This window comes from Arachis ipaensis, chromosome B4 (genome assembly GCF_059453495.1).
Source record: "Arachis ipaensis isolate K30076 ecotype BB chromosome B4, ASM5945349v1, whole genome shotgun sequence".
NCBI classification, from domain to species: Eukaryota; Viridiplantae; Streptophyta; class Magnoliopsida; order Fabales; family Fabaceae; genus Arachis; species Arachis ipaensis.
In genome coordinates this window covers 109,664,968-109,680,194 of record NC_142439.1, presented here as the reverse complement: position 1 = coordinate 109,680,194, position 15,227 = coordinate 109,664,968, and the positions used below count along the sequence as shown (strand labels likewise).

At 39.1% G+C, this 15,227-nt stretch overlaps 2 pseudogenes; one reads left to right on the top strand and one right to left on the bottom strand.

Moving 5' to 3' along the window:
* Nucleotides 1–715: 715 nt before the first annotated feature.
* Nucleotides 716–12,899, bottom strand: LOC107637732 (PH, RCC1 and FYVE domains-containing protein 1-like; annotated as a pseudogene).
* Nucleotides 12,900–13,382: 483 nt separating this feature from the next.
* LOC148568744 (uncharacterized) lies at nt 13,383–14,258 on the top strand (annotated as a pseudogene).
* The last annotated feature ends 969 nt before the right edge of the window (nt 14,259–15,227 follow it).

Sequence of the window (15,227 nt, the reverse complement as noted above, 5' to 3'; positions counted from 1 at the left end):
GTGGGTTAAAACGGCAATTTGAACTACCATTTTTACCTTGACAGTAGCATTTTGGTTGGTTAAAATGGTATTTTTGAACCGCCATTTTACCCTGACAGTGACATTTTTTATCGTTTTAAAAAATAATTTTTATTGTTATTTTTATCGTGTTAAATAAATAATTTTGTGATTAAAATTTCACAATAGCAAAAAATCATAATCCATAAATGAAATATTATATAACTCATAAACAAAATATTAATATAATATATAATTTTTTATTATTGAAAATCAAAAGTAATAACTCCTATACAAAATCTTGTCTTACTAAACTTACCAAAATACAAGCATTGCAATAAACACTAATAAGTCAAATCTACAATCCAGTTCCCTAAACTATGTTAATATCTAATAATGTATTTAAACCATCTAATAAGTGTTGTTTTTACTACTTAGAATATGAATATACAAGACAAGTAGCTTAGCTAAGTGATGATGAATAAGATTTGGATGCCAAAAGTTTCCTCCTTTTGTAATTAACTTTAAAACAAGCCTGTTTTAGTTTCTTGGTCTCTTGTGTGAGTTTCATCCCCGGAACTTGTTCCAACTTCATTATCCAAACTTATCTCTTACAAAGATTTGTGGAAACCTCTCCTGTCAGGGAATTTCTATCAAGCCGGCTGTTATAAATTGAAATTATTTATATGAAGCTGCAGTGGTGATAATTAATATAATGTTAAGGCCATATCATAAGGACTACTACAACATATGTTTCTTGTACGGAAGCCTTTGTGTAAATGAACAAAACAAAAACAATATAAGAAAACTTACCCTTACAGCCAAAGCTTTTATGACCTCTTTTGCTGCTTTGGACTTAGCAGCTTCCTCCTTTGCTACAAACCAACTCTTCTCAATTTTCTGTTGGCACTCTTGTATCTTATGATTTTTGAGTTCACACTGTTCTTCAAGTCTCTTTAACTATCAAAAGAACATGCATAAGAGAACACATTAAATGCATAGTTAGATGTTTTTTAAATACGCAAGTGAACAACATTGGTTAATTTGCTACTCAGATATATTAACTGTTTTTTGTCACAAATGCAGCATGTAGAACATTGAAACAAAAGTTACCTCAGCTCTCAGCCTCTGAACTTCTTCAATGAGCATCTTATCAAACTTTGTTGTATCTGACTCTGCACTAGAGAAGTTGAATGCTGCCACCGGAGATTCTATATTTGGTGAGGCAATAGTAGCTACTTTATTTTTCGACGAAGAAACATGGCCAGCCAAATTTTCTTTACAATTGATTCTAAATTGTGCAGGGCATGAAACTTTCCCCCATTGGGGCATCCCACCTAACATAGAAGAAGAACTATCTTCTAAATGCTGATGTCTCTCTTGTTGGTTTTTCCAGTCCTTTCTACCACTGGGCATGCTTTTCTTATAACATGATTGGCCGAGCGTCAAGAGAGGACCCTGTGCCATAGTTGTCTCTCCTCTATCTTCAGTCAGATCAGGAAGTCTGTGTAGCTGCAGGGAGTTACAATTTCTAGACTTCAAAGCCATTGCTGAATGTGTACTTCCTTGCCTTCTATCATAGCGCTAATCACAAACTCGAAAGGCATTGCTCTTACTCGGGGCTAGAGAAGCATTTATAACCTTTTTACTACTACAAGCGCGGCAGAAATAAAGGCCACAATCATAACAGTTATGCTTCTTCCTTGTGAATCCAAACGACAGCCTACACCCACTACAAGCTGACTGGTCATTGACAGAAATCGGTCTGTGCAAACAGATTGCAGCCGTGAAACTTGATCCACAAATTATTGTTTCTACTTGCCTGTCTCTTAGAGCCTCAACAAAAGAAGACGTGTACCTGTCTTCGGTATCACCGAGTCCAAGTTGACCATTTTCACCTTTGCCGCATGTATAGACACTCCCGACCGAAGTCAAAATAGCAACATGATATGAACTAGCCGAAATCACTTTAACCTGTCTTCTGGCGTGAGGATTTCTGAGCTGTCCATATCTCACGCTTCCCATTGCAAATACCTTCCCTATATTAGTAAGTGCTACAGTCAACGAATTGCGAAACACAAGTCGGCACAAGCTTATTTCCATTATCTGCATGACCAAGCCTCCCTTCATCTGCATCTCCCCAAGTAAACAGCTTGCCCGTAGGAGTATTATACCGAAAGTGATTAACCATGACTTCCATAATTGCAGCTGTATGCCATGAACCACAAGCAACAGACCTCACCTTTAGACCGCTAAGAGACTCAACATGTTTCAGTCGAGAACAGCTCTGAAGATTGCCATGGCCAAGAACTCCGAAGGTACCATCTCCATATGTAAATAATTTCCACAGCTAGAGACAATGGCAGTGTGCCATTCTCCACAAGCAATGGTTGAAATGCTAATACCATCTAGAGGACCTGAAAGTTTATGTGGTATCCATTGATTTTTTATCCAGCCTTTATTAACCAAATCCGAACAACAAACATCATTCCCCCATGCATATACTTCACCAGAATCTGTCAAAGCACATGTATGATACTCACCACAGGCTCTTCCTAAGCACTTGTGCAAGGTAACGCCTCTATATTTGGAAATTCCTCTTGGAAACCCAGTGCTTTGTCGCTGAAGCACGTGCACAAATTCTTCCTTTGTCAAATTCGTCATCTATTTATTATTTTACACAACACACCACCGTAATGTATCAAACTTGGAGAATAGAGATGCAAATCAAATGAATGAATTAATTAATTGATGAATCACCTGCTTCAAGTCTTCTTCGTAGTCTTCTATGTTGAAGTTAATGTCAGCCTCCACTCCGTGGAACTTAATTGCTGCTCTATCATAAGCACTGTCCAAAGCAGAAAAATGAATTAATACAAAAATAAAGAAAGGTGAGGAGAGAGAAATATATATATGCTGGCTCACTCACTCACCGAGCAGCTGCATGTGCGGTGTCAAATCCACCTGCACAAATTTTATCCAGACAAAAGAGAACCAATTACTTCAGCCAGCATATTCATTGCAAGCATAGATGCGATAAAACAATATCTTTGTGTATGCATCAGTTTATTGCCAGAAAATTTAGAGGAATTTGAAAGTTAAATAGAATGGAAAGTGGAAGCTAGTAAACTACTTGTCATGGAACAACAAACCTGAATATGGTCATCAGGAAGTAAGACTTTCTGTGCATTTAGACATCTGCAGGTTGAAATATAACATGATTCCAGATATAGCGAAAGTTAAATCCAAGGATATAACAAATTAATAATATTGGAATAACCTTTCAAAAGGTTCTTTTGAATCTTTTAAATTGCAAAATGCTTGCAGGGTCAGAGCTAAAGATTCAGCTGCAACAGCTGGACAACAAAATATGTTTAAATGATTCCAATTTCTAAGAAGCAAAATAACAAACACATAGAGTGCATTATTACTAAATGTTTTTCTTCTCCCTGTAATAGTTAATATCTTCTTCTGGTGGTCGATCATCTCTCTCTCTCTCTCTCTCTCTCTCTCTCTCTCTCTCTCTCTGTGTGTGTGTGTGTGTGTGTGTGTGTGTGTCTTCGGCAACCCAAAGCAGCACGTGAACAAACTTCGATGGAGGATGCAGACGTGCACTCTTAGATGGATAATAATGAAAATTCTCGTGTTAATTGTTCACTACCCTGCAATCTTTGTTCTCTTATCTTTTCTGAAAATCCATTCATTTTAGATGGAAGGAGTGGTTAGAAGGATAGAATTTCTTGAAAAACAAAAGGATTTCCTTGGTCTGAAAGTATACAGCTAACCTTTATGTTGGAATTCTTCTCTTTCAGATATTTTTCTGCACCAGTGATGGTACCACCAGTACCTATCCCGCATACAAGCATGTCGACTTTTCCTAAACCAAGATATAAATAAGTACAAACTGAATGCCTAAACCAAAAAACCCAAAGAGTTTGTAAACAAACTGAATGCATATGACAAGAAATTGTAAGGCAAAATTAATTAAAATATTAGAAGAGGTAGCATGTAATCATACACAAAAACCAGAAGATTAATGCACTGAAAATTGGATGCAAAATTTTGTTCCTACTAGTTCCTAAAAATAAGATAGGAATAACTATGCTTCATTAATTGCTTTTCTTTTATCTACTTTTTGCTTTTGTGAGGATCACTTGTCCCCCAAACCTCATGTCATTCTTCTGAGCTTTATTATATTCTTTTTATCAAAGTTAAACAGCAAAACTTTGTCAAAAACTTTTAAAGAACAGAGAGCAAGCTAGAAGGTAGCATTAAACACAGGGTTTGAATAATCTTTTCTGTTTCACCTATAAAAGAATAAATTTATTTAGGAAGTCAACTATGTAATTCTACAAAAATATTAAAATATTATTGATAAACCACTATTTTATGGTTTATATTGTGTTTAATTGTGTGGTTTTATCATGATCCTTACCCACTTATTCATTAATTTAGCATGCATTTAGATTTCCTTCCTGAATTTATTACATGTTTGAAAACTGCTTCCTAGAGACTTTAATTATGTATTTTTAATTATCCTGTATTCCATTCGATGCCGTGATCTGTTTGTTGAGTGTTTCAGAATTTACAGGGCATGAATGAGTTGGAGATTGGAAAGGAAGCTAGCAAAAATGGAAGGAACACAAGAATTTGAGGAGATAACCAGCGAGAAATGACGCGGTCGCATGGCTCACGCGACCGCGTGAAGGAGAGCAAATCGCAGTGATGCGGCCGCATGGCTCACGCGGCCGCGTGGATTGGAAAAGTTCAAGTGACGCGGTAGCGTGAACGACGCGAACGCGTGGCATGGAAAAGCGCGAATGACGCGTCCGCATGAGCGACGCGATCGCGTGACATGCGCGATCTGCATAATTTGCATAATCGTTGGGGGCAATTTTGGGCCACATTTTGACCCAGTTTTTGGCCCAGAACAGCAGACTAGAGCTAGAGAACATGCAGAAACAAGGGAGACAATTCATTCTAGACAGTTTTGGGGAGTTTTAGATCTAGTCTTTACTCCTCTCCTAGGTTTTTCTCTTTAGTTTTTAGGATTTAATTTTCAATTGGTCTTAGCATTGGAACATTGAGAAGAGTTATTGCCTCATCAAGACTTTGTCATTCTAGTTCATTCTCTTAACTTGGTTTTAGTCTTCCATGTTCTTTGCTTTGTTCAATTTTGTCATTTGAATACTTTTAAGATTATTTAATACGAAGGTTATTTTTTATTTTTAATTAATCATTTTAAATTCTCTATTTATTATGTCTTCCTTTAATTCCTATTCTGATATTATGAATTTTACATTTGCAATGAGTGAGTAATCCCCTAACTTGATGGGGAGTTGATTGAAAGGAACTCTTGAGTTGGAAGGATTGAAAGAGAAATTGTAATTGGGTAAACTGTTGGATTGCTCTCTAGTCACTAATACCAACTCATTTTTATTAATTGAATTGCAACTTGTGAACAGACATAGCATTCCAATTTGTTTGACTTTTCCTTATTCAGTAAAGGATAATTAAACAAACCAATCTTTAATTATCAATTGCTCTGAGAGAATTCCAACAACATTAGAGATTCTAACTAATCAACTCCCAGTCAAGGTTTTTATGGACATTATTCTATTTTATCAACTTTAAATTTCTAATTTACTCAAATCACTTCTTTGAAAACCTCTGGTTAATAAAATAGCACACTTTCTGCAACTCGTTGGGAGACGACTTGGGATTCATACTCCCAGTATTTTGAATTTCAATTTTCTGTGACACATTTTAAATTGATAGGCAGATTTTCGGTGAGTTAAGACTATACTTACAACGTAACCATTTTAATAATTTTTAATTCACCAACTTCTGTGCTACATCAATTTTTGGCGCCGTTGCCGGGGAGTTGCAATAGAGTGCTAAAGTTATTAATTAGAATTTATTTATTTGCATTTTATTTTATTTTGCTACTATGAGTTGCAGGTTTCTTCCGTCAAATGACGCGTTCACTTCCTGATCCGCGCTTGCTAATATTCGATCCTGAAATTGAAAGGACTATTTCACGAATAAGGCGAGAACAGCGTCGGTTAGTCCGCTCTGAGGGCGGATCTGAAAGTGAACTTGAGGAAGAAACCAGCCCCCGTTCTACTGATTCGGTTGTTTTACGTGCAGAAAACATGGCAGCTAGGAGAGTTACCATTCAGGAGGAAGGAGCTCCTGATTTTACGATGCAACCGTTTCAAGTGCATCATCCAGCAGTAGCTACTGATTTTGAAATAAAGACCGCACTGCTGATTTTGATGCCCAAGTTTCATGGCTTACCTGCTCAAGAGCCTATCAAGCACTTGAGAGATTTCCAGGCAGCCTGTTCTACTGTCAGGCGTGATGGTGCTGATGAGACTTCAATTCTGCTGAAAGCTTTTCCATTTTCTCTTGAGGGAAAAGTAAGAGAGTGGTACTACACTCAACCTCTAGCAAATGTATCCAACTGGGATACACTCAGAAAGGAGTTTTTGGAGAAATTCTTTCCATCTGAAGTTACCGATAAACTAAGGAAAGACATTTTCACAATTGTTCAGGACGACAATGAGACTCTCATTGAATATTGGGAGCGCTTCAATAATCTTCTGGAAGCATGCCCCCACCACATGATTGACAAGATATTGTTACTTAGCTATGTCACACAGGGCATGAGGCCCCAAGATAAGACCACATTGGAAAGTGCTAGCAATGGGTCTATGAAGAAGTACAAGACTACTGATGAAGCATGGCAATTGATTAGTGATTTAGCTGAATCTACTAGGAACCACAGGCAAAGACAAGGCCGTTCAAAAGCCGTTGCAGAAGTATCCTCTAACAGAGAAACTGCGGCTCTAGCTCAGAGTATATGTGAGATGACCAACTTGCTGAAGCAGATGCAATTGAATCAACAACAAGCTCAGCAAGCTCAACCTCCTCCACCACAGCAAAACCAACAACTAGTCCCATAGAGAGTTTGCGGAATCTGTGCTGATTATAGCCATTATACTGATGAATGCCCGCAGCTCCAACAAGAAGATAACATGGTAGCATCCACTCATAACTTCTATGACCGCCCCAACCAAGGGTACAATCAAAGTGGAAATAATAACCATGGATGGCAGGACAATTCTAACCAGAATTGGAGGGACAACAATAACAGAGGAGGCAGAGATAATCAGGGAAATCAGAGGTGGAATAATAACAACAACAGGCAGCAGAATCAACCTTACAGAGCACCTCATCTGAGGCAAAACCAAGGACCACATAATAATCAATAGCAGACCTCTCAATTCACCCATTCTTCTTTATCTCATAATGAAGAGTTATTACAATCTTTTGAGCGAAGACAACAGACCATGGAAAGTAACATCATGAATAGTATTAATGCCAGCCTGAATGGTCTCACCTCTACTTTGCAAGCTCTTATGTCACAGATTGGATCAACGCAAAATTTCAGTAACCAACCCTCAAGTTCCACTGGAATCCCCTCTCAACCATTACCCAATCCAAAGGGAGGCATTAATGCCATCACCCTGAGGTCCGGAACCACACTGCAAGAGAGAAATCAGGAGGAACCAAGCTCACTAGAACACGCCTCAGATGAAGAGGTGGTAGAGATAGAAGATGTTGAAGAGGAAGAGGACATACAGGACATAACTGAAGAAGAAATAGCTCAACCACAGGAGGAAGCACAAAAGGGCGAAAACACTACTCCTATTCCATTTCCACAACTTGCAAGGAAGCCCAGGAAGCAGCTGGAACCCGATCCTAAAATGGTAGAAATATTCAAAAAGGTTGAGGTAACTGTTCCCCTTTTTGATGTTATTCAACAGGTACCTAAATATGCAAAGTTTCTAAAAGATTTATGTATCCATAAAGACAAAATTAATGAATTAGAAACTATTCCTTTAGGTAGTTCCATATCTGCTTTAATGGGAGGATTACCTGAAAAATGTAGTGATCTAGGTCCTTGTATAGTTAGCTGTACTATTGGTGGTGTAGTAATTTATGATTGCATGTGTGATTTAGGAGCACGTGTTAGTATAATGCATTTGTCTATATATGATATTTTGAGGCTCCCTCCCTTAAAAAGGTCGGCAGCTCGTTTTGTGTTAGCAGATAAAAGCATTATTACAATGGCTGGCGTTGCTGAAGATGTTTTGGTGAACATTAAAGGGCTTACATTTCCCACTGATTTTTATATCTTGGAGATGCCCCATAATGATTCAGATAAACCATCATCAATCCTACTTGGAAGACCATTCCTGAAGACATCAAAATTCAAATTGGATGCTTTTTCAGGAACATATTCATTTGAAATAGATGGCCGCATTGTAATTTTCAATTTGAATGAAATCATTAATAACCCTCCAGAAGATCATTCTATCTTCCAGTGTGATGTCATAGATGAAACTGTAGCTGAAGTCCACAAGGAAGAGTTTGAAGAGAGGCACACTGGACAAGGCCCAAGTGTGGGGACCCTCTTAACTGACAATGAGGGCACTTCGCCATTTTCACAAGCTCCAGATAATCCAAAGCCTGCCCATGATCAGAAGCTAGAGTTGAAACCCCTTCCACCACATCTCAAATACGCTTATCTTGAAGATGAGCAGAAGTTTCCAGTTATTATTGCAAGGGAACTGACTTCTCAACAAGAAGAGCAGTTACTTGATGTGCTGAGGAAGCATAAGAAAGCAATTGGGTGGAGTTTGGCAGACATAGTAGGCATCAACCCTCAAGTATGTGAGCACAGAATATTTTTAGAAGAGGGAGCAAGACCTGTCCGTCAACCCCAAAGAAGATTGAATCCCACCATCTTGGAAGTTGTCAAAAAGGAAGTGACCAGACTATTGGAAGCAGGTATCATATATCCCATTTCAGACAGTGAATGGGTAAGCCCAGTACAAGTGGTGCCCAAGAAGTCTGGAGTCACTACAGTGAAGAATGAGCATGGAGAGCTCATAGCAACTAGAGTTCAGAATGCTTGGAGAGTCTGCATTGATTACAGGTGTCTCAACCAAGCTACCCGTAAGGATCACTACCCACTTCCATTCATTGACCAAATGCTGGATCGCCTGTCAGGTAAATCTCATTATTGTTTTTTAGATGGTTACACAGGTTATTTCCAGATTCATATAGCTCCTGAGGATCAGGAAAAGACTACTTTTACATGTCCTTTTGGGACTTATGCTTACAAGAGAATGCCCTTTGGCTTGTGCAATGCACCAGCTACTTTTCAGAGGTGCATGATGAGTCTTTTCTCTGATCTTATTGAGGACTGTATGGAGGTTTTTATGGACGATTTTAGCGTTTACGGTGATTCTTTTAACCTTTTCTTAGATGAATTATCTAGAGTATTAGACAGATGTGTTAATACAAACCTTGTATTAAATTTTAAAAAATGCCACTTTATGGTAAAACAAGGGATTGTATTAGGACATGTGGTGTCTAATACTGGCATTTCTGTGGATCCAGCAAAGGTGAATGTTATTTCTAGTTTACCTTACCCCTCCTCTGTGAGGGAAGTCCGTTCGTTCCTTGGCCATGCAGGTTTTTACAGGAGATTTATTAAAGACTTTAGTAAGGCAACACTTCCCTTATCCAGATTACTGCAGAAGGATATTGAGTTCGAGTTCAGTGAGGATTGTAAAGAAGCGTTTGATAAACTGAAGACCGCTTTGACTCAAGCTCCAATTGTGAGAGGACCAGACTGGAGCCAGCCGTTTGAAATCATGTGCGATGCTTTCAACCATGCAGTAGGAGCAGCGCTGGCTCAGCGTGAAGGTAAGGATCCTTTCGTAGCTTATGCGTCTAAGACTCTAGACACTGCGGAGTCCAATTATACTACTATTGAGAAAGAACTTCTTGCTATTGTTTTCGCTCTGGATAAATTCCGAGCCTATTTACTTGGTACTAAAGTAGTAGTGTATTCGGACCATGCGGCTCTAAAGTATCTATTAGCTAAAAAGGAGTCCAAACCAAGACTTATATGTTGGATACTGCTATTACAAGAATTTGATTTAGAAATTAAGGATAGGAGTGGTAACCAGAATTTAGTGACAGACCACTTGAGTCGCCTTGAGCACATTAAGGATGATTCTACTCCTATAGATGATAATTTTCCTTTTGATAATCTGCAAGCAGTATCTGAGGTTATCCCTTGGTATGCACCTGTTGCTAATTATTTAGTTAGCCGCACATTTCCTCCCAATTTTTCTAAACATCAAAGAGACAAGCTGAAAAGCGAGTCTAAATATTATATATGGGATGACCCATATTTATGGAGATGTGGCACTGACCAAGTAATTAGACGTTGTGTGCCTCAATCAGAATTCCAGTCCATTTTAGAGGCCTGTCACTCATCTGAGAGTGGAGGACATTTTGGCCCTCAAAGAACAGCTAGAAAGATCTTAGACTGTGGATTCTGGTGGCCTACTCTTTTTAAGGACGCTGCTGAGTTTTGTAAATCTTGTCTCTCATGTCAGAAATTTGGTAATATATCCAGGAGGGATGAGATGCCTCAACAAATTATGCTTTTCTGTGAAATTTTTTATGTTTGGGGCATTTACTTCATGGGTCCATTTCCAAATTCTAATGGATATTTTTATATATTGTTAGCTGTAGATTATGTTTCCAAATGGGTGGAAGCAATTCCTACCCGTACTGATGATGCTAACACTGTTGTTTCCTTTGTGAGAAACCATATTATATGTCGCTTCGGATCACCACGAGCAATCGTGAGCGATCAAGGCACCCATTTTTGTAACAGGAGACTAACAGGATTAATGAAGAAGCATGGGATAATTCATAAAGTTGCAACAGCTTACCATCCCCAAACTAATGGGCAAGCCGAGGTGTCAAATAGAGAGATAAAGCGTATCTTACAAAAGATAGTAAAGCCTCATAGAAAAGACTGGAGCACCAGGCTACAAGATGCACTGTGGGCATATAGAACAGCATACAAGACACCCATTGGGATGAGTCCTTTCTGCTTAGTTTATGAAAAAGCTTGTCATCTCCCAGTTGAAGTAGAGCATAGAGCCTTTTGGGCAGTTAAGGAGTGCAACATGGGAATGGAGAAAGTCGGAGCTGAAAGGAAGTTGCAACTGTAGGAACTGGAGAACCTTCGCCTAGAAGCTTATGAGAACTCAAGAATGTACAAGGAGAAGATGAAGGTTGTACATGATCAGCACATCAAAAAGAAAGAGTTCCAACCTGGGGATTTAGTCCTCCTTTACAAATCTCGACTAAGGCTCATGCCAGGTAAGTTGAGATCCAGATGGGAAGGTCCATATAGAGTAGAGAAGGCTGAACCATATGGAGTTTATCACCTACACCATCCTTTAAGCTCTGAACTTATCAAGGTTAATGGACAACGCCTAAAGCTATACCATGGCGAGAAGATGCAGCGAAACAAGGAGCTTGAGATCTTCCTTTTGGAAGATCCCCACGTAGCAGAAGATTGAGCTAGTGGAGCGTCCAACTTACGGACGTTAAACCAAAGTGCTAGGTGGGAGACAACCCACCATGGTATGATTGTTCTTTTCTTTATTTTTAGTTTTTTCCTATTCAATAACTCTTTTCTTTCTTAGTACTTTCGTGCATTTACATTTACATGTTTTTATTTCTTTCATCAAAAAAAAAAAATGCCACGCGACGCGATCGCATTAGCGACGCGTCCGCGTCGCAAGGGGAGTGAAGAAAAATAAAAGTGAACAGAGAGTCACGCTGGAGCGTGGCTGGAGGCGTGCCAATGGCACAAATCGACCCACGCAACCGCGTCGCTGACGCGTCCGCGTCGCATGGGAATCATGGCCTCCCACGCGACCGCGTGCCCCACGCGGCTACGTGCCCTGAGTTTTCGACGTAAAAGGGTGCACAATGAAATATTGTGCGAGAGTGGTGCTGGATTGGTGCTCGAAGCACAATCCTTATCGCGCGACTGCGTCACCCACGCGGCTGCACCCTCCAATTTCTGAAGCACACTCACGTGATCGCGTGACCCACGCGATCGCGTCACCCCAATTTTGGCAAATAAATTACTTCAAACAGAGAGTTGTGCTGGCGCGAGGCTGCACTCGTGCCAGAAGCCTAACACGAGTCACGCGACCGCGTGACCAACACGATCGCGTCACCATACTTGAAGTGTATCCACACGAACGCGTGCCCCACGCGGCCGCGTCGCTTGCGCCGCACAACTCAACCTAAAGTGCCAACATATCTTATCTTTTTCCTCTCCAATCCTAATTTTTCTTTTCCCTCTTTATTTCTTCCTTCTCCCTTCTTCCTTCTATCTCACCTATCTCTCTCTCTCTCACCTCCATTAATAAGGTTCTATTTCCTACTTCCCTCTTTCCTTTTCTATCATTCTTATTATTCTCTATGTTATTTTCTTTTTCTTTTCTTCTTCTTTTCATTATTTTTATTTTCTTTTATATTATTTTTCTTTCTTTTCTTTTTTACATGGTGTTCAAAATTTATTTAAGTCATTATTCCTCATTATACGCTTGTAGATTGTTGTAAATTATTTGGCAATTATATATTATTTTCTTTAAAGATTGCTTGCATGTTTACTCTAATACTTTCTATACCTTATTCACCATGCATGCCATGTGTTTGTGAAAAAGCCCATATAGCATTATGCACTTTTATACATTGCTTTACTCTACCATTCAATGCTTGCTTTTCACAAATTCTCTTTACTATTGTATTAATTGAATTTAATTGTCAATACAAACATGATAGTTTGTTACGAAGGGCAACATTTTCAAATTGGACATTGAATGTTAGATCTATGCTACTCATGCCTTTGCCTGCATACCAATAAACCTCTCGCATTCCATTGTCCCACATGCACTTGCTACATTTCCATTGATGAGCTTTTCACATGTAATCTGGACCATGTGCTAACGCCATTCATCTTTATTGTGCATTAATTATCACTTACACTATCCCTTCCTTGCTCTATCTCTTTCAATTTAATTTACTTTCTCTGTCCCTTTTTCAGGATGGCCACCAAGAAAGAAAAGGAGAAAACAACTACTAAACCTCCAGCAAGAAGAGGAACTAAAAGAGCAATAGTGGCAGAGCCTTCTTCAACCGCCGTCAAGCCCTCAACAAAAAGAGTTAAGAGGATAATAAAGGTTGATGAAAAGGAGAAAGCCTTTCCAGCAAAGGACACTGCGCGATTTTCCAATCGCTACTGTGAGCAGATGTTCCCTATCCTGGCAGAAAGGAACTATAACAATGAATACCTCCTTATCCTCCCGTCCAATATTGCTACCTTTGTTGAGCCGTAAATTGAACGAAGACAATGGGGTTTCCTACGGAGACAGCCAAGGCAGGTCAATCTTTCTTGGGTAGTTGAGTTCTACTCTAACCTCTACATGCCAACTCTGCAGTCTGTCTATATCCGTCAAAAGCAAGTCCCCATTACAGAAGAGGCCATTCAACAAGCTCTGGATCTTCCCGCTATTCCAGAAGGATTGGACACTTTTCAAGAAGCCGCACTTAAGCGCCAGACATACCAATTTGACTGGGAAGCTGTTCTCAGAATTATCGCATTACCTGGCAGCCGTTGGATCTACGGATACCACCGTACCCGCCCTAAGAGAATCTTGGCTTCAGCACTTACCTTGGAGGCTCGCGTATGGGCACAGATCATGTCCCATTATGTCCTTCTGAGCACTCACGAGTCCTCCTTCACTGTGGACATGGCTGTTCTACTATGGTGCATCCTTACAGACCAACCTCTGAATCTCTCAAGACATATCCGGAATGCTATGGGACACGTACAAATTGCGGGCAATTTACCTTTTCCCGCCTTGGTCTCAGATCTTGTCTCAGCAGCCGGAGTATCCTACAGAGCTGGGGACACCAAAGCCGTGCTTCCACGGGATGATCAGTATGTCCCTAACGGGAAATACCTTAGACTTCCAGCAGCCACTACAAGCCTTCCTACTGTCCCAGTTGAAGATAATCCTTCTTCAACACCACAAGCACCTACAATAGATTAACTGCTCCAGCAAATAATAAAAAGATTGGATCAGCAAGAACAGAAAGTGAAGTTAAGAGAGCGACGTAATGAGCGCCGATTCAAACACCTCAAGGAGCTGCTCAAGGGACACTTCAAGGACTCAGATACCCCGGACTCCACTTCTTTTACCAGAACAGGGAGCCATGATGGTCCTGACTGTGGAGATACTGCTACTAGCCCACCCCTGTTCCTGACAGATGGCACCGAGGACGGTGCAAAGCCTTAAGTGTGGGGAGGTCGGTCAGTACCTGACTTCTGGAGGTAATCTCTTTTCCCTAGCACCATTAAATTAGGATATTTTAGTTAGATTTTTCTTTCTTTTATAAAATAGGATAAATTGCATAGTAATAGGTTAGTTGCATGCATGATCTACTTGATTAAAAAGACAATAAGTTTTTCCTAATATTCTATCTTTGGAACAAAATTTTACTAATTTTTCAAAATTTTTATGATAAATTTTCTTGAATTGTATTTGGAACATGATGTTTGAGCTAAAGAACACACAACATGTGAAAGATTTGAGCCTTTATGTATGGTTACATTATTTAACCATAATTATTTTATTCTTGTGTGTTTACTTCTCTATGATTGTAATCTATATTTTGTTTTATCTTATATGTCCAATATTTATTATATTTACATGCTTGCACATGATTGAGGCCATTATTTGTTTAAACTCACTTATCCAAATTAAGCCTACCCTTTTCAATTACCTTTGTAAACCACTTTGAGCTCTTAAATCCCATTTGTTCTATATTTTACCACATTAGTAACCTTAAGCCGAAAAACAATTGTATATCCCAAATTGAATCTTTGGTTAGCTTAAGATAGAATTGTGTGTGCTAATTAAGTATGGGAAATTGTGGGAACAAAAGTTGTTAAGGGAATATGTCATGAGAATTTAATGGAAATTTGGATACCTGCTCATGTGAAACTATAAGAATTAAAAATCTATGTGCATTGATAAGCTGAATTTATTTTAATGTAAAAAAAAAAAGTAAATAAGGGGACAAAAATTACCGCAATGTTAAATTCAGAATTCAAGGATCAATGCACATATGATAGAATCAAAATACAAAGTTGATACATGAGTATGGATTGAAAAAGGGAATTCTGGGTAGCTAGGTATGAACCTTAAGATTACATTAAAAATATATAGGTTGGGTTGAAGCTTGGGTTAATTAAAGATTCAATT